Below are 16,812 nucleotides of genomic sequence, written 5' to 3' on the forward strand. Positions count from 1 at the left end.
CCCTCCCCTCCACCTGGGTCAGAAGCCATGCCTCCACCCTGCTGAGAGCTCACAAGCACACGTCTATCCTCTCCTATGGACAAGAATATAACTACTATAATACTGCTCCTATGTACAAGAATATAACTACTATAATACTGCCCCCTATGTACAAGAATATAACTACTATAATACTGCCCCTATGTACAAGAATATAACTACTATAATACTGCCCCTATGTACAAGAATATAACTACTATAATACTGCCCCTATGTACAAGAATATAACTACTATAATACTGCCCCTATGTACAAGAATATAACTACTATAATACTGCCCCTATGTACAAGAATATAACTACTATAATACTGCCCCATGTACAAGAATATAACTACTATAATACTGCCCCTATGTACAAGAATATAACTACTATAATACTGCCCCTATGTACAAGAATATAACTACTATAATACTGCCCCTATGTACAAGAATATAACTACTATAATACTGCCCCTATGTACAAGAATATAACTACTATAATACTGCCCCTATGTACAAGAATATAACTACTATAATACTGCCCCATGTACAAGAATATAACTACTATAATACTGCCCCTTTGTACAGGAATATAACTACTATAATACTGCCCTCTATGTACATGAATAGAGCTACTATAATACTGCCCCCTATGTACAAGAATATAACTACTATAATACTGCCCCCTATGTACAAGAATATAACTACTATAATACTGCCCCCTATGTACAAGAATATAACTACTATAATACTGCTCCCTATATACAGGAATATAACTACTATAATACTGCCCCTATGTACAAGAATATAACTACTATAATACTGCCCCTATGTACAAGAATATAACTACTATAATACTGCCCCCTATGTACAAGAATATAACTACTATAATACTGCTCCTATGTACAAGAATATAACTACTATAATACTGCCCCTATGTACAAGAATATAACTACTATAATACTGCTCCTGTGTACAAGAATATAACTACTATAATACTGCCCCTATGTACAAGAATATAACTACTATAATACTGCCCCTATGTACAAGAATATAACTACTATAATACTGCCCCATGTACAAGAATATAACTACTATAATACTGCCCCCTATGTACAGGAATATAACTACTATAATACTGCCCCCTATGTACAAGAATATAACTACTATAATACTGCTCCCTATGTACAAGAATATAACTACTATAATACTGCCCCCTATGTACAAGAATATAACTACTATAATACTGCTCACTATGTAGAAGTATGCTCTTGTATCAGGACCAGTGCGGTGGGAGTATGAGGCTTTTGGCTGGCCTTGGATACAATGTGACAGTCTCTAGATGGGATCGCTGTTATATTCAGTCACCATGAAATTGTTTAGGGGATGTTTAGCATTGCAGTAATCCCGGCGAGCTGCAGGGGACCCCACGGGACAGGAGCCTGAAGATACAGTCCATCCATCAAGCATAATAACACGTCTCTATTTATGTGGCTGAAACGTTCCCCCGCGCGGAACATCCCGCAGAGCGGCGGCGGCTTCGATGAGAATCTCTCTATCTAGCGCTGAAATAAACAATGTATATGAACTGACACTGGAGTAGAACAAAATTGTCATAGCGAAGAAAACCTCTCTGGGATTGTCGCAATCAGAAACGTCTGGAAAGAGTCGACAGGCAGATGGGAGGCAGAATGATCTGACAAATGTCATCACTGCAGGATCGGCTCTTTATTATCCCTTTGTTTCCCAGTCCATAGAAGACAATCGTGAATCGATTATACCGTATTGCCAATATTTTGCCCCTAAAATGAACGTCCAGACACTCTGGCTGCTGCTCTGGCCACCATGCTTTAAACTGAATCTCTGCTGCAATGGGTCAGACGGCCCTATAACATGGACGACGATCGCAACGCAATGCTCTGACTGGCCGATGGCTCCCCTGACCCCAGCCTGGCAGCACATATTTCTATGCAGCTATCACTCCCGGGTCAGTGGAGCCACCGGCCAGTCCAAGCATTACGATACAATCATCGTCCATGTTATTCAGCCATCTGACTGCGCCCTTAGGTGTGACCCTGCTGCCAACCCCAACTCCATAGACTTCAATAGGCAGCTGTAATCTGATCCTGCAATGAGTTGGGAGCTTTACTGTTTTTTTTAGAATGAATGATGAATGGGGCAGGAGAAGTGGCTCATGAGTGAAGAAAAAAGTATATTTCTGTGCATTACAGAATTATTAACGAGTGACATTTCAGCTGCCATGAATAACACTATTTCTGACATTTATATGACTTGTACCCTGCAGTTTTCACCAATTTACCCCTCTGCAGGCATTATCTCTCATTTTTAGTTTTCTCTCAGCTAGTGGGTGGAAACTAGCTGCAATGCTGTCCTCCATACACAGTTTCTATGTAGTACGTGATCAGAAGTAGCAGCAGCATGGAGGACATTATACAACACTACTGAGTAGCATGGACATAATGATCGCGGTCGTAGATGATGTGACCACAACTGGGCCCGTGTGGGAGGGGGGGCCTACCGACCCCAGCACCAATTTCACCTGGATGTGCTTACTTGGATGCACATTCAGCGGAAATGTATTGCGACGCAGAATCCCCCCAGCTCTCTGCACTGCAATACACACTGCCAGCAAATCAGAGGTGGGCAGCAGACATACGGCTGCCCTTGATGGGTGGAGCATGATAGTGACGTCAAGCACTGCCCGTGCCGACATACCGAAGTCAGCTGCCAACTTCTCTGCTGGCTATAGTGGTGTACGTCGCACTTCTTGGAGCAAAGGAAGGAAAGAATAATCATTTGTTTCTTTTTAAACAAGTAGCTATAATGTGCTGGAGAAGAACAGAAGGGGTCAAGGATAGAGGGCATTATACCAGGAAGGGGCACAGGATTGGGGACATTATACAAGGAAGGGGCACAGGATGGGGGCATTATACCAGGAAGGGGCACAGGGTGGTGGACATTATATCAGGAAGGGGCCCAGTATGGGAGGCATCATACCAGGAAGGGGGATATTATACTGGGAAGGGCGCCGGAATCGGGGGCATTATACCTGGGAGGGGCCCAGGATGGGGGGCACTATACCAGGAAGGGGTACAGGATGGGGGGCATTATACCAGGAAGGGGCCCAGGAAGGGGGGCATTATAGCAGGAAGGGGCCCAGGATGGTGGACGTTATATCAGGAAGGGGCCCAGGATGGGGGGGCACATTATACCTGGAAGGGGCCCAGGATTGGTGGCATTATACCAGTAAGGGGTCCAGGATGAAGGACATTGTACCAGGATGGGAGATATTATACCTGGAATGGGCTTAGCATGGGATACATTGTTCTAGGATGTGGGGCCAGGATGGGAGGAATTATTACTGAAAGGATCAAGGAGGGGGACATTATTACTGAAAATTGCCCAGAATGAAGTTTATTATCATAAGAAGGAGCAAAGGATCGGGGGCATTATTAAATAAAGGGCCCAGGACGGGGGACATTATTACATGATGAGGAACATTGTTATAGCATGGGGCTCAGGATAGGGACATTATTACTGGAAGGAGCCAGGATGGGGGACATTATTACATGGGGGCGAACATGTACTGTATGTCTTTCTAAGGATCTACAAGGTCCCATATATCTGACCAACATGGAGGTGGGGTCCCAGGTCTACACTTTACACTGGGACCCATCGGACTCTAGTTACACCACTGCTGAGTAGTGCAGATGTGAATACAATTCTGGGGTGAGATAAACACTTACCAGAAATTTGTAACACAGTCTCTCCATCTCTCACTCTGCTCCCCCACAACTGCATGGACTTTAACAAGCAGCTATAATCTGATCACTCAGTGAGTTGTCAGTTTTACTTGTTTTTCAGAATGAATGATGAATTCCTGAGGCAGAGGGGAAAGAAATGGCTTTTAAGAGGAGAAAGAAGCATATTTCCCTATTAAGATATAGTACAAAGTTTTTTATATTCACTTGTACTATTGATTTATGCAGAATTTGTTGACCACAGCACGAGCCATTTATTCTAAATGGCTACCTCAATGACATGAAAGTTCATTACAATATGGGTGATCACCCAACTTTCTTAGAGAACAGAACAAAAAGTTATATGGCGCTTATGAAATGCTAACCTGTCATACGAGTTCACCCAGGTGACAGTAATCCACGCCTGCATGGGGCATTACATGGGGGCACAGCCTGCATAGGGCATTATATGGGAACCAGTATTCTGTATGGAGCATTATATGGGGGCCAGTATTCTGTATGGAGTGTTATATGGGGGCCAGTATTCTGTATGGTGCGTTATATGGAGGCCAGTATTCTGTATGGAGTGTTATATGGGGGCCAGTATTCTGTATGGTGCGTTATATGGAGGCCAGTATTCTGTATGGAGTGTTATATGGGGGCCAGTATTCTGTATGGTGCGTTATATGGGGGCCAGTATTCTGTATGGTGCGTTATATGGGGGCCAGTATTCTGTATGGAGTGTTATATGGGGGCCAGTATTCGGTATGGTGCGTTATATGGGGGCCAGTATTCTGTATGGTGCGTTATATGGAGGCCAGTATTCTGTATGGAGCGTTATATGGGGGCCAGTATTCTTCATGGAGCATTACATGGGGTCCATTATTCTGTATGGAGCAATACATGGGGTCCATAATACTGTACGGAGGACTTGGTGGTGCCCATAATATTGTATGCAGGACTATGTGGGACCATTATTCTGTATGGAGGACTATGTGGGCCCATAATATCTCTGCTGTATCTGTGCATCATGAATCGTGGTATGTGCTAAAGGGGCCCTCTGAGACTCTTTCGCCCAGGGCCCACAAAAACCTGGAGCCGAACCTGGGCACCTACATGGAGCATTACATGGGGCTCATTATACTGTATGGAGGACTTAGTGGTGCCCATAATATTGTATGGAGGACTATGTGGTGCCCATAATACTGTATGGAAGACTGTGTGGGGCCATTATTCTGCATGGAAGACTATGTGGGCCCATAATATTGTTTGGAGGACTATGTGGAGCCCATTATTCTGTATGGAGGACTGTGTGGGGCCATTATTCTGTATGGAGGACTATGTGGGCCAATAATATTGTATGGAGGACTATGTGGTGCCCATAATACTGTATGGAGAACTATGTGGGGCCATTATTCTGTATGTAGGACTATGTGGGGCCATTATACTGTATGGAGGACTATGTGGGGCCATTATTCTGTATGGAGGACTATGTGGGACCCACTATACTGAATGGAGGACTATGTGGGGCCCATAATACTGTATGGAGGACTATATGGGGCCATTATTCTGTATGTAGGACTATGTGGGGCCATTATACTGTATGGAGGACTATGTGGGGCCATTATTCTGTGTGGAGGACTATGTCGGGCCATTATACTGTATGGAGGGCTATGTGGGGCCCATTATTCTGTATGGAGGGCTATGTGGGACCCATTATACTGTATGGAGGACTATGTGGGACCCATTATTCTGTATGGAGGGCTATGTGGGGCCCATTATTCTGTATGGAGGACTATGTGGGGCCCATTATTCTGTATGGAGGACTATGTGGGGCCCATTATACTGTATGAAGGACTATGTGGGGCCATTATTCTGTATGGAGGGCTATGTGGGGCCCATTATTCTGTATGGAGGACTATGTGGGGCCCATTATACTGTATGGAGGGCTATATTGTCCGGTCTGCACTGTGCGCTGTGAGGATTCGCCGTTTTTTGAGCTTTTGTGGAATTTACAATAGATATCACTCATGTAATGTAAGAAGTGAAATCTTTGCATTGTACTATATACCTATATTTCTCTGCGGTATCTGTGCATCATGAATCCTGGATGTGTTAAAGGAGCCACTGAGACTCTTTCGCCCGGGGCCCAAAAAAACCTGGGGTCGGCCCTGACACCATGCATACATTGTATTCGATGTCCAGGGAACCATCATCTCACATACCAAAATCTGGCTCCTAATCCCATCGATCAGCCGCTCGCTGTAGTTACTTCTCTTTATTGCCAAATAAACGTTTTGTTTTCTAAACACAAGGAGTAAAGTGTTACAGACGCCGGATAGAGAAGAAGCTTCCAGGGGGAAACGTGTCACCTTGTGGAGTGAGACAACATGGCGTAGGGAGACTAAAAGGCAAGGCAATGCTCCCTGGGAAACAAGACATGCAAATTAGCCCTCTTCCAAGATAAAGCCGGGTCTCTAGTGTCACAAATACAAGGTATCCATCTAAGAGGTCAATGTCCACCCTGGTGTTTAACCAAACCACAGTGTTCTCCTAAAGGAAAAAGACCTCCATCTGCACAAGTTGGGTGAGAGGTAGTTTCCTTTATGTGTGTACTGTACCTTTAAGAAGCGGAGCGTTTTAAGCATCCAGTTAAAAAATATATATCTCAGATGTAAGTTCATTCCATATGTATTTTTAGAATATCCTTTGAAGGGACCCTTTCACCAGGCTTTTAACACCTAATCTAAGAGCAGCATTATGTAGCGACAGAGACCCTGATTCCAGCGATGTGCCACTTGCTGTAGTTTTGATAAAATCACAGTTTTATCAGCAAGAGATTATCACAAGAGGACTAGTAAACCTACTGCAAGGTAGTTCAACCCCGCCTCAACCACTGATTGGCTGCTTTCTGTCTATGCACAGTGTTCACAGAAAGCAGCCAATCAGTGATGTGGGCGGGGTTATACAGAGCTCAGCATTCAGAGAACTGGTAGATCTGCAGCAGAGAAAACAAGGATTTTTATCAAAACTGCAACAAGCAGCACAGTAAGTGACACATCGCTGGAATCTGGGTCTCTGTCCCTACATCATGCCGCTCACAGATAAGGTGGCAAAAGCCTGGTGTCAGATTCGCTTTAAGATAAAACTTTTTTGAGTCCAGCTATAGAATTAAATGTCTCATAAACCCAAGGGTTTTCACAGCCTGACCGATAGCAGCAGCCTATACTGAGCAGTTAGAGATCTCAGCAGGGAGGAGGAACACTGAGGAGCTGTCAATCAGGCTAGGCGGGAGTTAAACTTTCATAAAGGAATATACAGACATTCTGACCTAGATTTTCACAGTAAGTACACCAGCCTCATCAGGTCTTGGAGATCTGATTAATAATGTCCGCCTTTTTTATTGTAAAGTCTAGTGACAGACCCATTTTAAAGGGGTTGTCCAGGATTATGAAAGCATGACCGTTTTCTTAAAAAAAAACAGCGCTACACATCTCTACAGGTTGTGAGTTGTACTGCAGCAGAGCTCTGTTGTACTAAATGGGGCTCAGTTGCAATACCACATGTAGAGATTTGTGGTGCTGTTTTTGGAAGAAGTGAGGTTTTTTTAATCTTGGACATCCCTTTTAAGCAGGACATATATTAACCCAAAGTCCTATGACCATTTATCATTCAAAAGTGGGATCGTGGCCATACCAGCAGTCCTGCAGCTGTCCCAGGAATAGATATAGCTGCGCAGAATTTCTAGCCGCTTGTCAGAAGACGACTCCGGGATTTATATTTTCTAGGAATTTTTTTTTCATTTCTCAGTTGCTCAATATCTCTATAATTACCCTCATTTGTTTGTCCCGCAATAAAGCCGTTAATATGATCTTTTAGCGATGAATCAATTGTGACATTTCATATTTACATTTTATCCTTCTCGTTATAGGGAAACTAATTAGGGAAAAAAAGGTCGCAGGAGGCGAAAAGAGAACGGGCGGCATTCACAGGCAGCAACAGCGCCACCAAGTGTTCAATCTGGGCAGTGACGCCGCAGGCAGCGAGGCTGCAACTAATGAGGGCGCGCGGCTCCACGGAGAGCGATTTCTGAAGAGATGATTCTGCTTTTAGATTAATGCGCCGTCGCCATCGTCTTTCCGTTTGTACAACACATTACCGGCAATTTCATCACAGCAGAGATAATGCGAGCAGCGCTCCCCCGGGGGCCGGCTCACAACACGGACCCCCGTCTCCATCACATTGATCTCCCGCTGCAGAGTAAATGGCTGACCCACTAAGTGACGGATTTTGCAATTTTGCTAATAAAAAATGAGCAAAGTAACAGAAAACAACAAAAAACAATGACGGTGCAGAATTAACCATTGTTGGACTGCTCCGTTCAATCACTAAAATAGCTGCGGTGCGATTCACCCCGTGTGACCCCTAAAAAATAGGCAAGGTATCATTAATACTAATAATGAAAGATATGACAGTTGTGCAACCCTTTCTTATATACATACTCCCAAAAAATATAATTAGCCCTTTAAGAAGTTCTGCAACTAAAAAAGTTACAAAAAAACTTTGTGTTTCAACTCTCCAACATTTTCAAGATCTCTGCTTGCTGTCATCTCGTCATAATGAAAATTGCTAAAGGTTTTATTTTTTTGTGTAGAGCAATCTAGACAAATGTCTATGAACACATCGGCATCAAAAATCTCTCCTGGCCTGCTAGTTTGCTCACTCCTTGAGAAAGCCAAAGGCGAAACGCGCGTCGGAGTCCTGGGCTCCTAATCTATGTGTTGTTCTCTTTTCCATGCAAATTGTCTCTTCAGAGAGGAAGAGAACTAAAACTCTAGTGCCAACTATAGGAAGTAGCGATCCTAAAAGTCAATATTGACCCTTTAACGACCCTTGTCACATGACTTAGGATAAAAGCCAGAACCAGAAACTCAATTTTCAGACACTGTGTTTTGGGGTACTGCCCCTCGTCAGTGCAAAACGTCAGTTCTGGTTTGGCTGGGTGAGAGGCGTCAGACCGGTATCTAGGGGTAATATTTTTTCCTTCTCTCTTTTCCATGTTATGTTTTTTATGCAGTATATACAATTTAATTACTTATTTATAAAATTATTTCATATATTATTCATTCATCTTGAATATCTTATATACAGAGACTACATTTATACAGAACACAACACTATTATTTATACGATTCCCTTTCTGATACTATTGTTGTGAACTTTCTTTTTGTGTATTACCCCAGACAACTTTAATATATATATCTTTATTTACTAAATAAAATTCCATGTTTTTATAACGGATTTATTTCTTTTTGTGGTTATTCACTTCCTCCCTCTATGTGTAGCATTCTTTGCTACAATGTATCAGTGCAGGTAAAATATCTGACCAAGCTGTAGAGTTCCCTGTGGATTTCCAAAACTGGATACAACTGTAACAAACTCTCAGCTGTGAGGCCTATCAGCTGTAAGGATATGAGCAGAAGACAAGTAAAGATTTAGGGGGGGGTGAAGAAAGAAATCGAAACACATGTTGCAAAATTGATAAGTTCCCTCCACAAGCCTACCAACATTTGCATCCCAAATTGTTGGAAACACTTAAAGGGGTTGTCCAGACTTGTGATGAAAGTTTACAGTCACTCTATGTGACTGCAGACTTTTGAATCCTCACAGCACGCACACCACACATGGTCAGAGTTCTCCGATGCTGGCGACAAATGTTTGATTTGCATACATGCGGTCACATGCCGACTAGACTTACGCTGCCTTGCTCAATTCACTTGTATTGAGCGAGACTGTGCACGACTAGTTGGAATGTGGCTGGGAGTATGCATATCATGAACGCCTGGTCCCACCACCGGAGAATCCTGACAGCGTGCAATGCAAGCAATGAGAGGAATCACAAGTCTGCAGTCACACAGAGTGAGTGCAGGCTTGTATTTTAAGACCAGACAATCCCTTTAAAAGCTTGTGATGAAAGTCTGCATTGACTCTGTGTGACTGCAGACTTTTGAAACTTCACAGTGCGTGCACTGCACACTGTCAGGATTCTCCGGTGACGAGAGCGGGTGGCATTGAACAAATGCAAGTCACGTGCCGACTAGACGTGCTCGGCCTCGCTCAATTCGTTTGTATTAAGCAAGGCCGTAAACGTCTAGTCGGAATGTGGCCGGAAGTATGCATATTGCATTATATCATCAGTATGCTGGACTTTTTTAAAAAATTGTGCAAAAGTACTACAAGGGAGGGTCGATGCCCACTTCACTTGTAAGCTTGTAAAAATGGTATATAACACAAATCAGGTGCGTGTGTATGACACAAGCCGCCCGAGCGCCCGGCCATCAGCAGTGCAGAGTTAGTGGATAGGGCCCGAACCAAACTTCACCAACAGCTACACCTAGTGGCCATTTAATGAAGTGACACAAAAAAATATATTTACAAAACATCATTCAAACTTTTGCAACAAGCATTAAATGATAATTGCTACTTCACAAGACGTGCATCAAAAGTAACAACATATATATCTATTTATATATTGGTAACAAGGTGGCATACACTTATATATTGCTGCCAAGATCCCCTATGGCTCGCTGGTGTTACCTGAATGGATACAGTGGCTGCCATTTTTATTTAAGAAAGCTGTGGGCAGCCACCGATTTGAGAATTTCTCTAAATATAACTTGACAAAAGTGATCAGAAGTGTCCCTAATATCCCACCAAAGGATCTGAGTTTCTAGCAAAAGTTGGGTCCAAACTTCCATGTTGTGGGATCTTGACATGCAGAGCGGGATCCCGCAATCTGGAAATCTGAACCCAACTTTTGCTAGAAAGTCTGGTCCTTTATGGGGGCATCAGGGATGTTTCAGACCACTTTTGATAAATTCTATTTGGTAAAATCATCAGTGTGAGGCTGCCCACTGATTTCTTAAAGAGAATCTTTCAGCAGGTTTTTGCTATGTAATAGGGGCTGAGACCCTGATTCCAGCGGTGTCACTTACTAGGCTGTTTCAATAAAACCAGCAGATTATCACTACAGGACTAGGTGTTTGGTGCCTCCTGGTCCTCCTGCTCTGTGTAACCTCCACCACTGATTAGCAGCTTTCTGCCTATGCACAGTGTACACAAAAGCTGCCAATCAGTGGTGTGGGTGGGGTTATGAAGAGCTCAACATTCAGAGCTCCGCTAGACCTGCAGCAGAGATTGTATCAAAATGACAGCACGCAGACCAGCAAGTGACACATTGCTGGAATCAGGGTCTCAGCCTCGACATCATGTTACTGTCAGATTACATAGCATAATAAATAAAAGGGCAGCCCCTGACTGGTGATATGGACTCTGATCTTTAAAGTTTATTTACATCAAACATAAAAAAAAACACAATCAATGACGAGCGAGCTGAGGGGAACTTGTACAAAAAAAGTCCATTAACTATAAAAGTAAAACTAATGTCCGCAGGGAGCGGTGACATTCCTATTTCCTTCCTCGTGTACGGAGATCACACACCGGGGACACAGGGGAGCCTCAATTTACAAGAGCGATAAGGAGATAATCCGCGATCTATCCAGTATTACACTCGGCTGTGAAGGATTAAGCCGCAGTGTTACCATCTCCAGCGCAGTAAAGTGCCTCTCCTGATCAATAATCAGATACGGCCGGAGAGACAAAGCCGCCGCCGCGCTCTGGACGTCTGATCCTATTAATGAGGCCGATATCTGGGGCTTCATCCTTCAATAAAGCATTTTACTTCTTGTAAAACCAAATTGATCCTGAAGTCAGAATTCCCCTTTTTTTGGTTGCCGCAATTCTAGTACAACAGTGGCCTGTAATCAGCTGCTTAGGGACTACAACTCCCAGAATGCTCTCTCAGCCTTTGCATCTCTATCTGCTGTGAAACTACAACTCCCATCAAACTCCAAAAGCCTCTGACTCCCCTGCTGCTGTGAAACTACAACTCCCAGCAAGCTCCAAAAGCCTCTGCCTCCCCTGCCACTGTGAAACTACAACTCCCAGCAAGCTCCAAAAGCCTCTGCCTCCCCTGCTGCTGTGAAACGACAACTCCCAGCAAGCTCCAAAAGCCTCTGCCTCCCCTGCCACTGTGAAACTACAACTCCCAGCAAGCTCCAAAAGCCTCTGATTCCCCTGCCACTGTGAAACTACGACTCCCAGCAAGCTCCAAAAGCCTCTGCCTCCCCTGCTGCTGTGAAACTACAACTCCCAGCAAGCTCCAAAAGCCTCTGCCTCCCCTGCCACTGTGAAACTACAACTCCCAACAAGCTCCAAAAGCCTCTGATTCCCCTGCCACTGTGAAACTACAACTCCCAGCAAGCTCCAAAAGCCTCTGACTCCCATGCCACTGTGAAACTACAACTCCCAGCAAGCTCCAAAAGACTCTGACTCCCCTGCTGCTGTGAAACTACAACTCCCAGCAAACTCCAAAAGCCTCTGACTCCCCTGCTGCTGTGAAACTACAACTCCCAGCAAGCTCCAAAAGCCTCTGACTCCCCTGCTGCTGTGAAACTACAACTCCCAGCAAGCTCCAAAAGCCTCGAACTCCCCTGCTGCTGTGAAACTACAACTCCCAGCAAGCTCCAAAAGCCTCTGACTCCCCTGCTGCTGTGAAACTACAACTCCCAGCAAGCTCCAAAAGCCTCTGATTCCCCTGCCACTGTGAAACTACGACTCCCAGCAAGCTCCAAAAGCCTCTGCCTCCCCTGCTGCTGTGAAACTACAACTCCCAGCAAGCTCCAAAAGCCTCTGCCTCCCCTGCCACTGTGAAACTACAACTCCCAGCAAGCTCCAAAAGCCTCTGCCTCCCCTGCCACTGTGAAACTACAACTCCCAGCAAGCTCCAAAAGCCTCTGATTCCCCTGCCACTGTGAAACTACGACTCCCAGCAAGCTCCAAAAGCCTCTGCCTCCCCTGCTGCTGTGAAACTACAACTCCCAGCAAGCTCCAAAAGCCTCTGCCTCCCCTGCCACTGTGAAACTACAACTCCCAACAAGCTCCAAAAGCCTCTGATTCCCCTGCCACTGTGAAACTACAACTCCCAGCAAGCTCCAAAAGCCTCTGACTCCCATGCCACTGTGAAACTACAACTCCCAGCAAACTCCAAAAGCCTCTGACTCCCCTGCTGCTGTGAAACTACAACTCCCAGCAAGCTCTAAAAGCCTCTGACTCCCCTGCTGCTGTGAAACTACAACTCCCAGCAAGCTCCAAAAGCCTCGAACTCCCCTGCTGCTGTGAAACTACAACTCCCAGCAAGCTCCAAAAGCCTCGAACTCCCCTGCTGCAGTGAAACTACAACTCCCAGCAAACTCCAAAAGCCTCTGACTCCCCAGCTGCTGTGAAACTACAACTCCCAGCAAGCTCCAAAAGCCTCTGACTCCCATGCCACTGTGAAACTACAACTCCCAGCAAGCCCCAAAAGCCTCTGACTCCCCTGCTGCTATGAAACTACAACTCCCAGCAAACTCCAAAAGCCTCTGACTCCCCTGCTGCTGTGAAACTACAACTCCCAGCAAGCTCCAAAAGCCTCTGACTCCCCTGCTGCTGTGAAACTACAACTCCCAGCAAGCTCCAAAAGCCTCGAACTCCCCTGCTGCTGTGAAACTACAACTCCCAGCAAGCTCCAAAAGCCTCTGACTCCCCTGCTGCAGTGAAACTACAACTCCCAGCAAGCTCCAAAAGCCTCTGACTCCCCTGCTGCAGTGAAACTACAACTCCCAGCAAACTACAAAAGCCTCTTACTCCCCTGCTGCTGTGAAACTACAACTCCCAGCAAGCTCCAAAAGCCTCTGACTCCCCTACTGCTGTGAAACTACAACTCCCAACAAGCTCCAAAAGCCTCTGACTCCCCTGCTGCTGTGAAACTACAACTCCCATCAAATTCCAATAGCCTCTGACTCCCCTGCTGCTGTGAAACTACAACTCCCATCAAACTCCAATAGCCTCTGACTCCACTGCTGCTGTGAAACTACAACTCCCAGCAAGCTCCAAAAGCCTCTGACTCCCCTGCTGCTGTGAAACTACAACTCCCAGCAAGCTCCAAAAGCCTCTGACTCCCCTGCTGCTGTGAAACTACAACTCCCATCAAACTCCAAAAGCCTCTGACTCCCCTACTGCTGTGAAACTACAACTCCCAACAAGCTCCAAAAGCCTCTGACTCCCCTACTGCTGTGAAACTACAACTCCCAGCAAGATCCAAAAGCCTCTGACTCCCCTGCTGCTGTGAAACTACAACTCCCAGCAAGCTCCAAAAGCCTCTGACTCCCCTGCTGCTGTGAAACTACAACTCCCAGCAAGCTCCAAAAGCCTCTGACTCCCCTGCTGCTGTGAAACTACAACTCCCAGCAAGCTCCAAAAGCCTCTGACTCCCCTGCTGCTGTGAAACTACAACTCCCATCAAACTCCAAAAGTCTCTGACTCCCCTGCCGCTGTGAAACTACAACTCCCATCAAACTCCAATAGCCTCTGACTCCCCTGCTGCTGTGAAACTACAACTCCCAGCAAGCTCCAAAAGCCTCTGACTCCCCTGCTGCTGTGAAACTACAACTTCTAGCAAGCTCCAAAAGCCTCTGACTCCCCTGCTGCTGTGAAACTACAACTCCCAGCAAACTCCAAAAGCCTCTGACTCCCCTGCTGCTGTGAAACTACAACTCCCAGCAAGCTCCAAAAGCCTCTGACTCCCCTGCTGCTGTGAAACTACAACTCCCAGCAAGCTTCAAAAGCCTCTGACTTCCCTGTTGCAGTGAAACTACAACTCCCAGCAAGCTCCAAAAGCCTCTGACTCCCCTGCTGCTGTGAAACTACAACTCCCAGCAAGCTCCAAAAGCCTCTGACTCCCCTGCTGCTGTGAAACTACAACTCCCAGCAAGCTCCAAAAGCCTCTGACTCCCCTGCTGCTGTGAAACTACAACTCCCAGCAAGCTCCAAAAGCCTCTGACTCCCCTGCTGCTGTGAAACTACAACTCCCAGCAAGCTCCAAAAGCCTCTGACTCCCTTGCTGCTATCAAACTACAACTCCCAGCAAGCTCCAAAAGCCTCTGACTCCCCTGCTGCTGTGAAACTACAACTCCCATCAAACTCCAAAAGCCTCTGACTCCCCTACTGCTGTGAAACTACAACTCCCAACAAGCGCCAAAAGCCTCTGACTCCCCTGCTGCTGTGAAACTACAACTCCCAGCAAGCTCCAAAAGCCTCTGACTCCCCTGCTGCTGTGAAACTACAACTCCCAGCAAGCCCCAAAAGCCTCTGACTCCCCTGCTGCTGTGAAACTACAACTCCCAGCAAACTCCAAAAGCCTCTGACTCCCCTGCTGCTGTGAAACTACAACTCCCAGCAAGCTCCAAAAGCCTCTGACTCCCCTGCTGCTGTGAAACTACAACTCCCAGCAAGCTCCAAAAGCCTCGAACTCCCCTGCTGCTGTGAAACTACAACTCCCAGCAAGCTCCAAAAGCCTCTGACTCCCCTGCTGCAGTGAAACTACAACTCCCAGCAAGCTCCAAAAGCCTCTGACTCCCCTGCTGCAGTGAAACTACAACTCCCAGCAAACTCCAAAAGCCTCTGACTCCCCTGCTGCTGTGAAACTACAACTCCCAGCAAGCTCCAAAAGCCTCTGACTCCCCTACTGCTGTGAAACTACAACTCCCAACAAGCTCCAAAAGCCTCTGACTCCCCTGCTGCTGTGAAACTACAACTCCCATCAAACTCCAATAGCCTCTGACTCCCCTGCTGCTGTGAAACTACAACTCCCATCAAACTCCAATAGCCTCTGACTCCACTGCTGCTGTGAAACTACAACTCCCAGCAAGCTCCAAAAGCCTCTGACTCCCCTGCTGCTGTGAAACTACAACTCCCAGCAAGATCCAAAAGCCTCTGACTCCCCTGCTGCTGTGAAACTACAACTCCCAGCAAGCTCCAAAAGCCTCTGACTCCCCTGCTGCTGTGAAACTACGACTCCCAGCAAGCTCCAAAAGCCTCTGACTCCCCTGCTGCTGTGAAACTACAACTCCCAGCAAGCTCCAAAAGCCTCTGACTCCCCTGCTGCTGTGAAACTACAACTCCCATCAAACTCCAAAAGCCTCTGACTCCCCTGCCGCTGTGAAACTACAACTCCCATCAAACTCCAATAGCCTCTGACTCCCCTGCTGCTGTGAAACTACAACTCCCAGCAAGCTCCAAAAGCCTCTGACTCCCCTGCTGCTGTGAAACTACAACTCCCAGCAAGCTCCAAAAGCCTCTGACTCCCCTGCTGCTGTGAAACTACAACTCCCAGCAAGCTCCAAAAGCCTCTGACTCCCCTGCTGCTGTGAAACTACAACTCCCAGCAAGCTCCAAAAGCCTCTGATTCCCTCGCTGCTATCAAACTACAACTCCCAGCAAGCTCCAAAAGCCTCTGACTCCCCTGCTGCTGTGAAACTACAACTCCCATCAAACTCCAATAGCCTCTGACTCCCCTGCTGCTGTGAAACTACAACTCCCATCAAACTCCAATAGCCTCTGACTCCTCTGCTGCTGTGAAACTACAACTCCCAGCAAGCTCCAAAAGCCTCTGACTCCCCTGCTGCTGTGAAACTACAACTCCCAGCAAGATTCAAAAGCCTCTGACTCCCCTGCTGCTGTGAAACTACAACTCCCAGCAAGCTCCAAAAGCCTCTGACTCCCCTGCTGCTGTGAAACTACGACTCCCAGCAAGCTCCAAAAGCCTCTGACTCCCCTGCTGCTGTGAAACTACAACTCCCAGCAAGCTCCAAAAGCCTCTGACTCCCCTGCTGCTGTGAAACTACAACTCCCATCAAACTCCAAAAGCCTCTGACTCCCCTGCCGCTGTGAAACTACAACTCCCATCAAACTCCAATAGCCTCTGACTCCCCTGCTGCTGTGAAACTACAACTCCCAGCAAGCTCCAAAAGCCTCTGACTCCCCTGCTGCTGTGAAACTACAACTCCCAGCAAGCTCCAAAAGCCTCTGACTCCCCTGCTGCTGTGAAACTACAACTCCCAGCAAGCTCCAAAAGCCTCTGACTCCCCTGCTGCT

This window comes from Phyllobates terribilis, unplaced genomic scaffold (genome assembly GCF_046119375.1).
Source record: "Phyllobates terribilis strain yellow unplaced genomic scaffold, ASM4611937v1 Scaffold_13__5_contigs__length_258822181, whole genome shotgun sequence".
NCBI lineage: Eukaryota > Metazoa > Chordata > Amphibia > Anura > Dendrobatidae > Phyllobates > Phyllobates terribilis.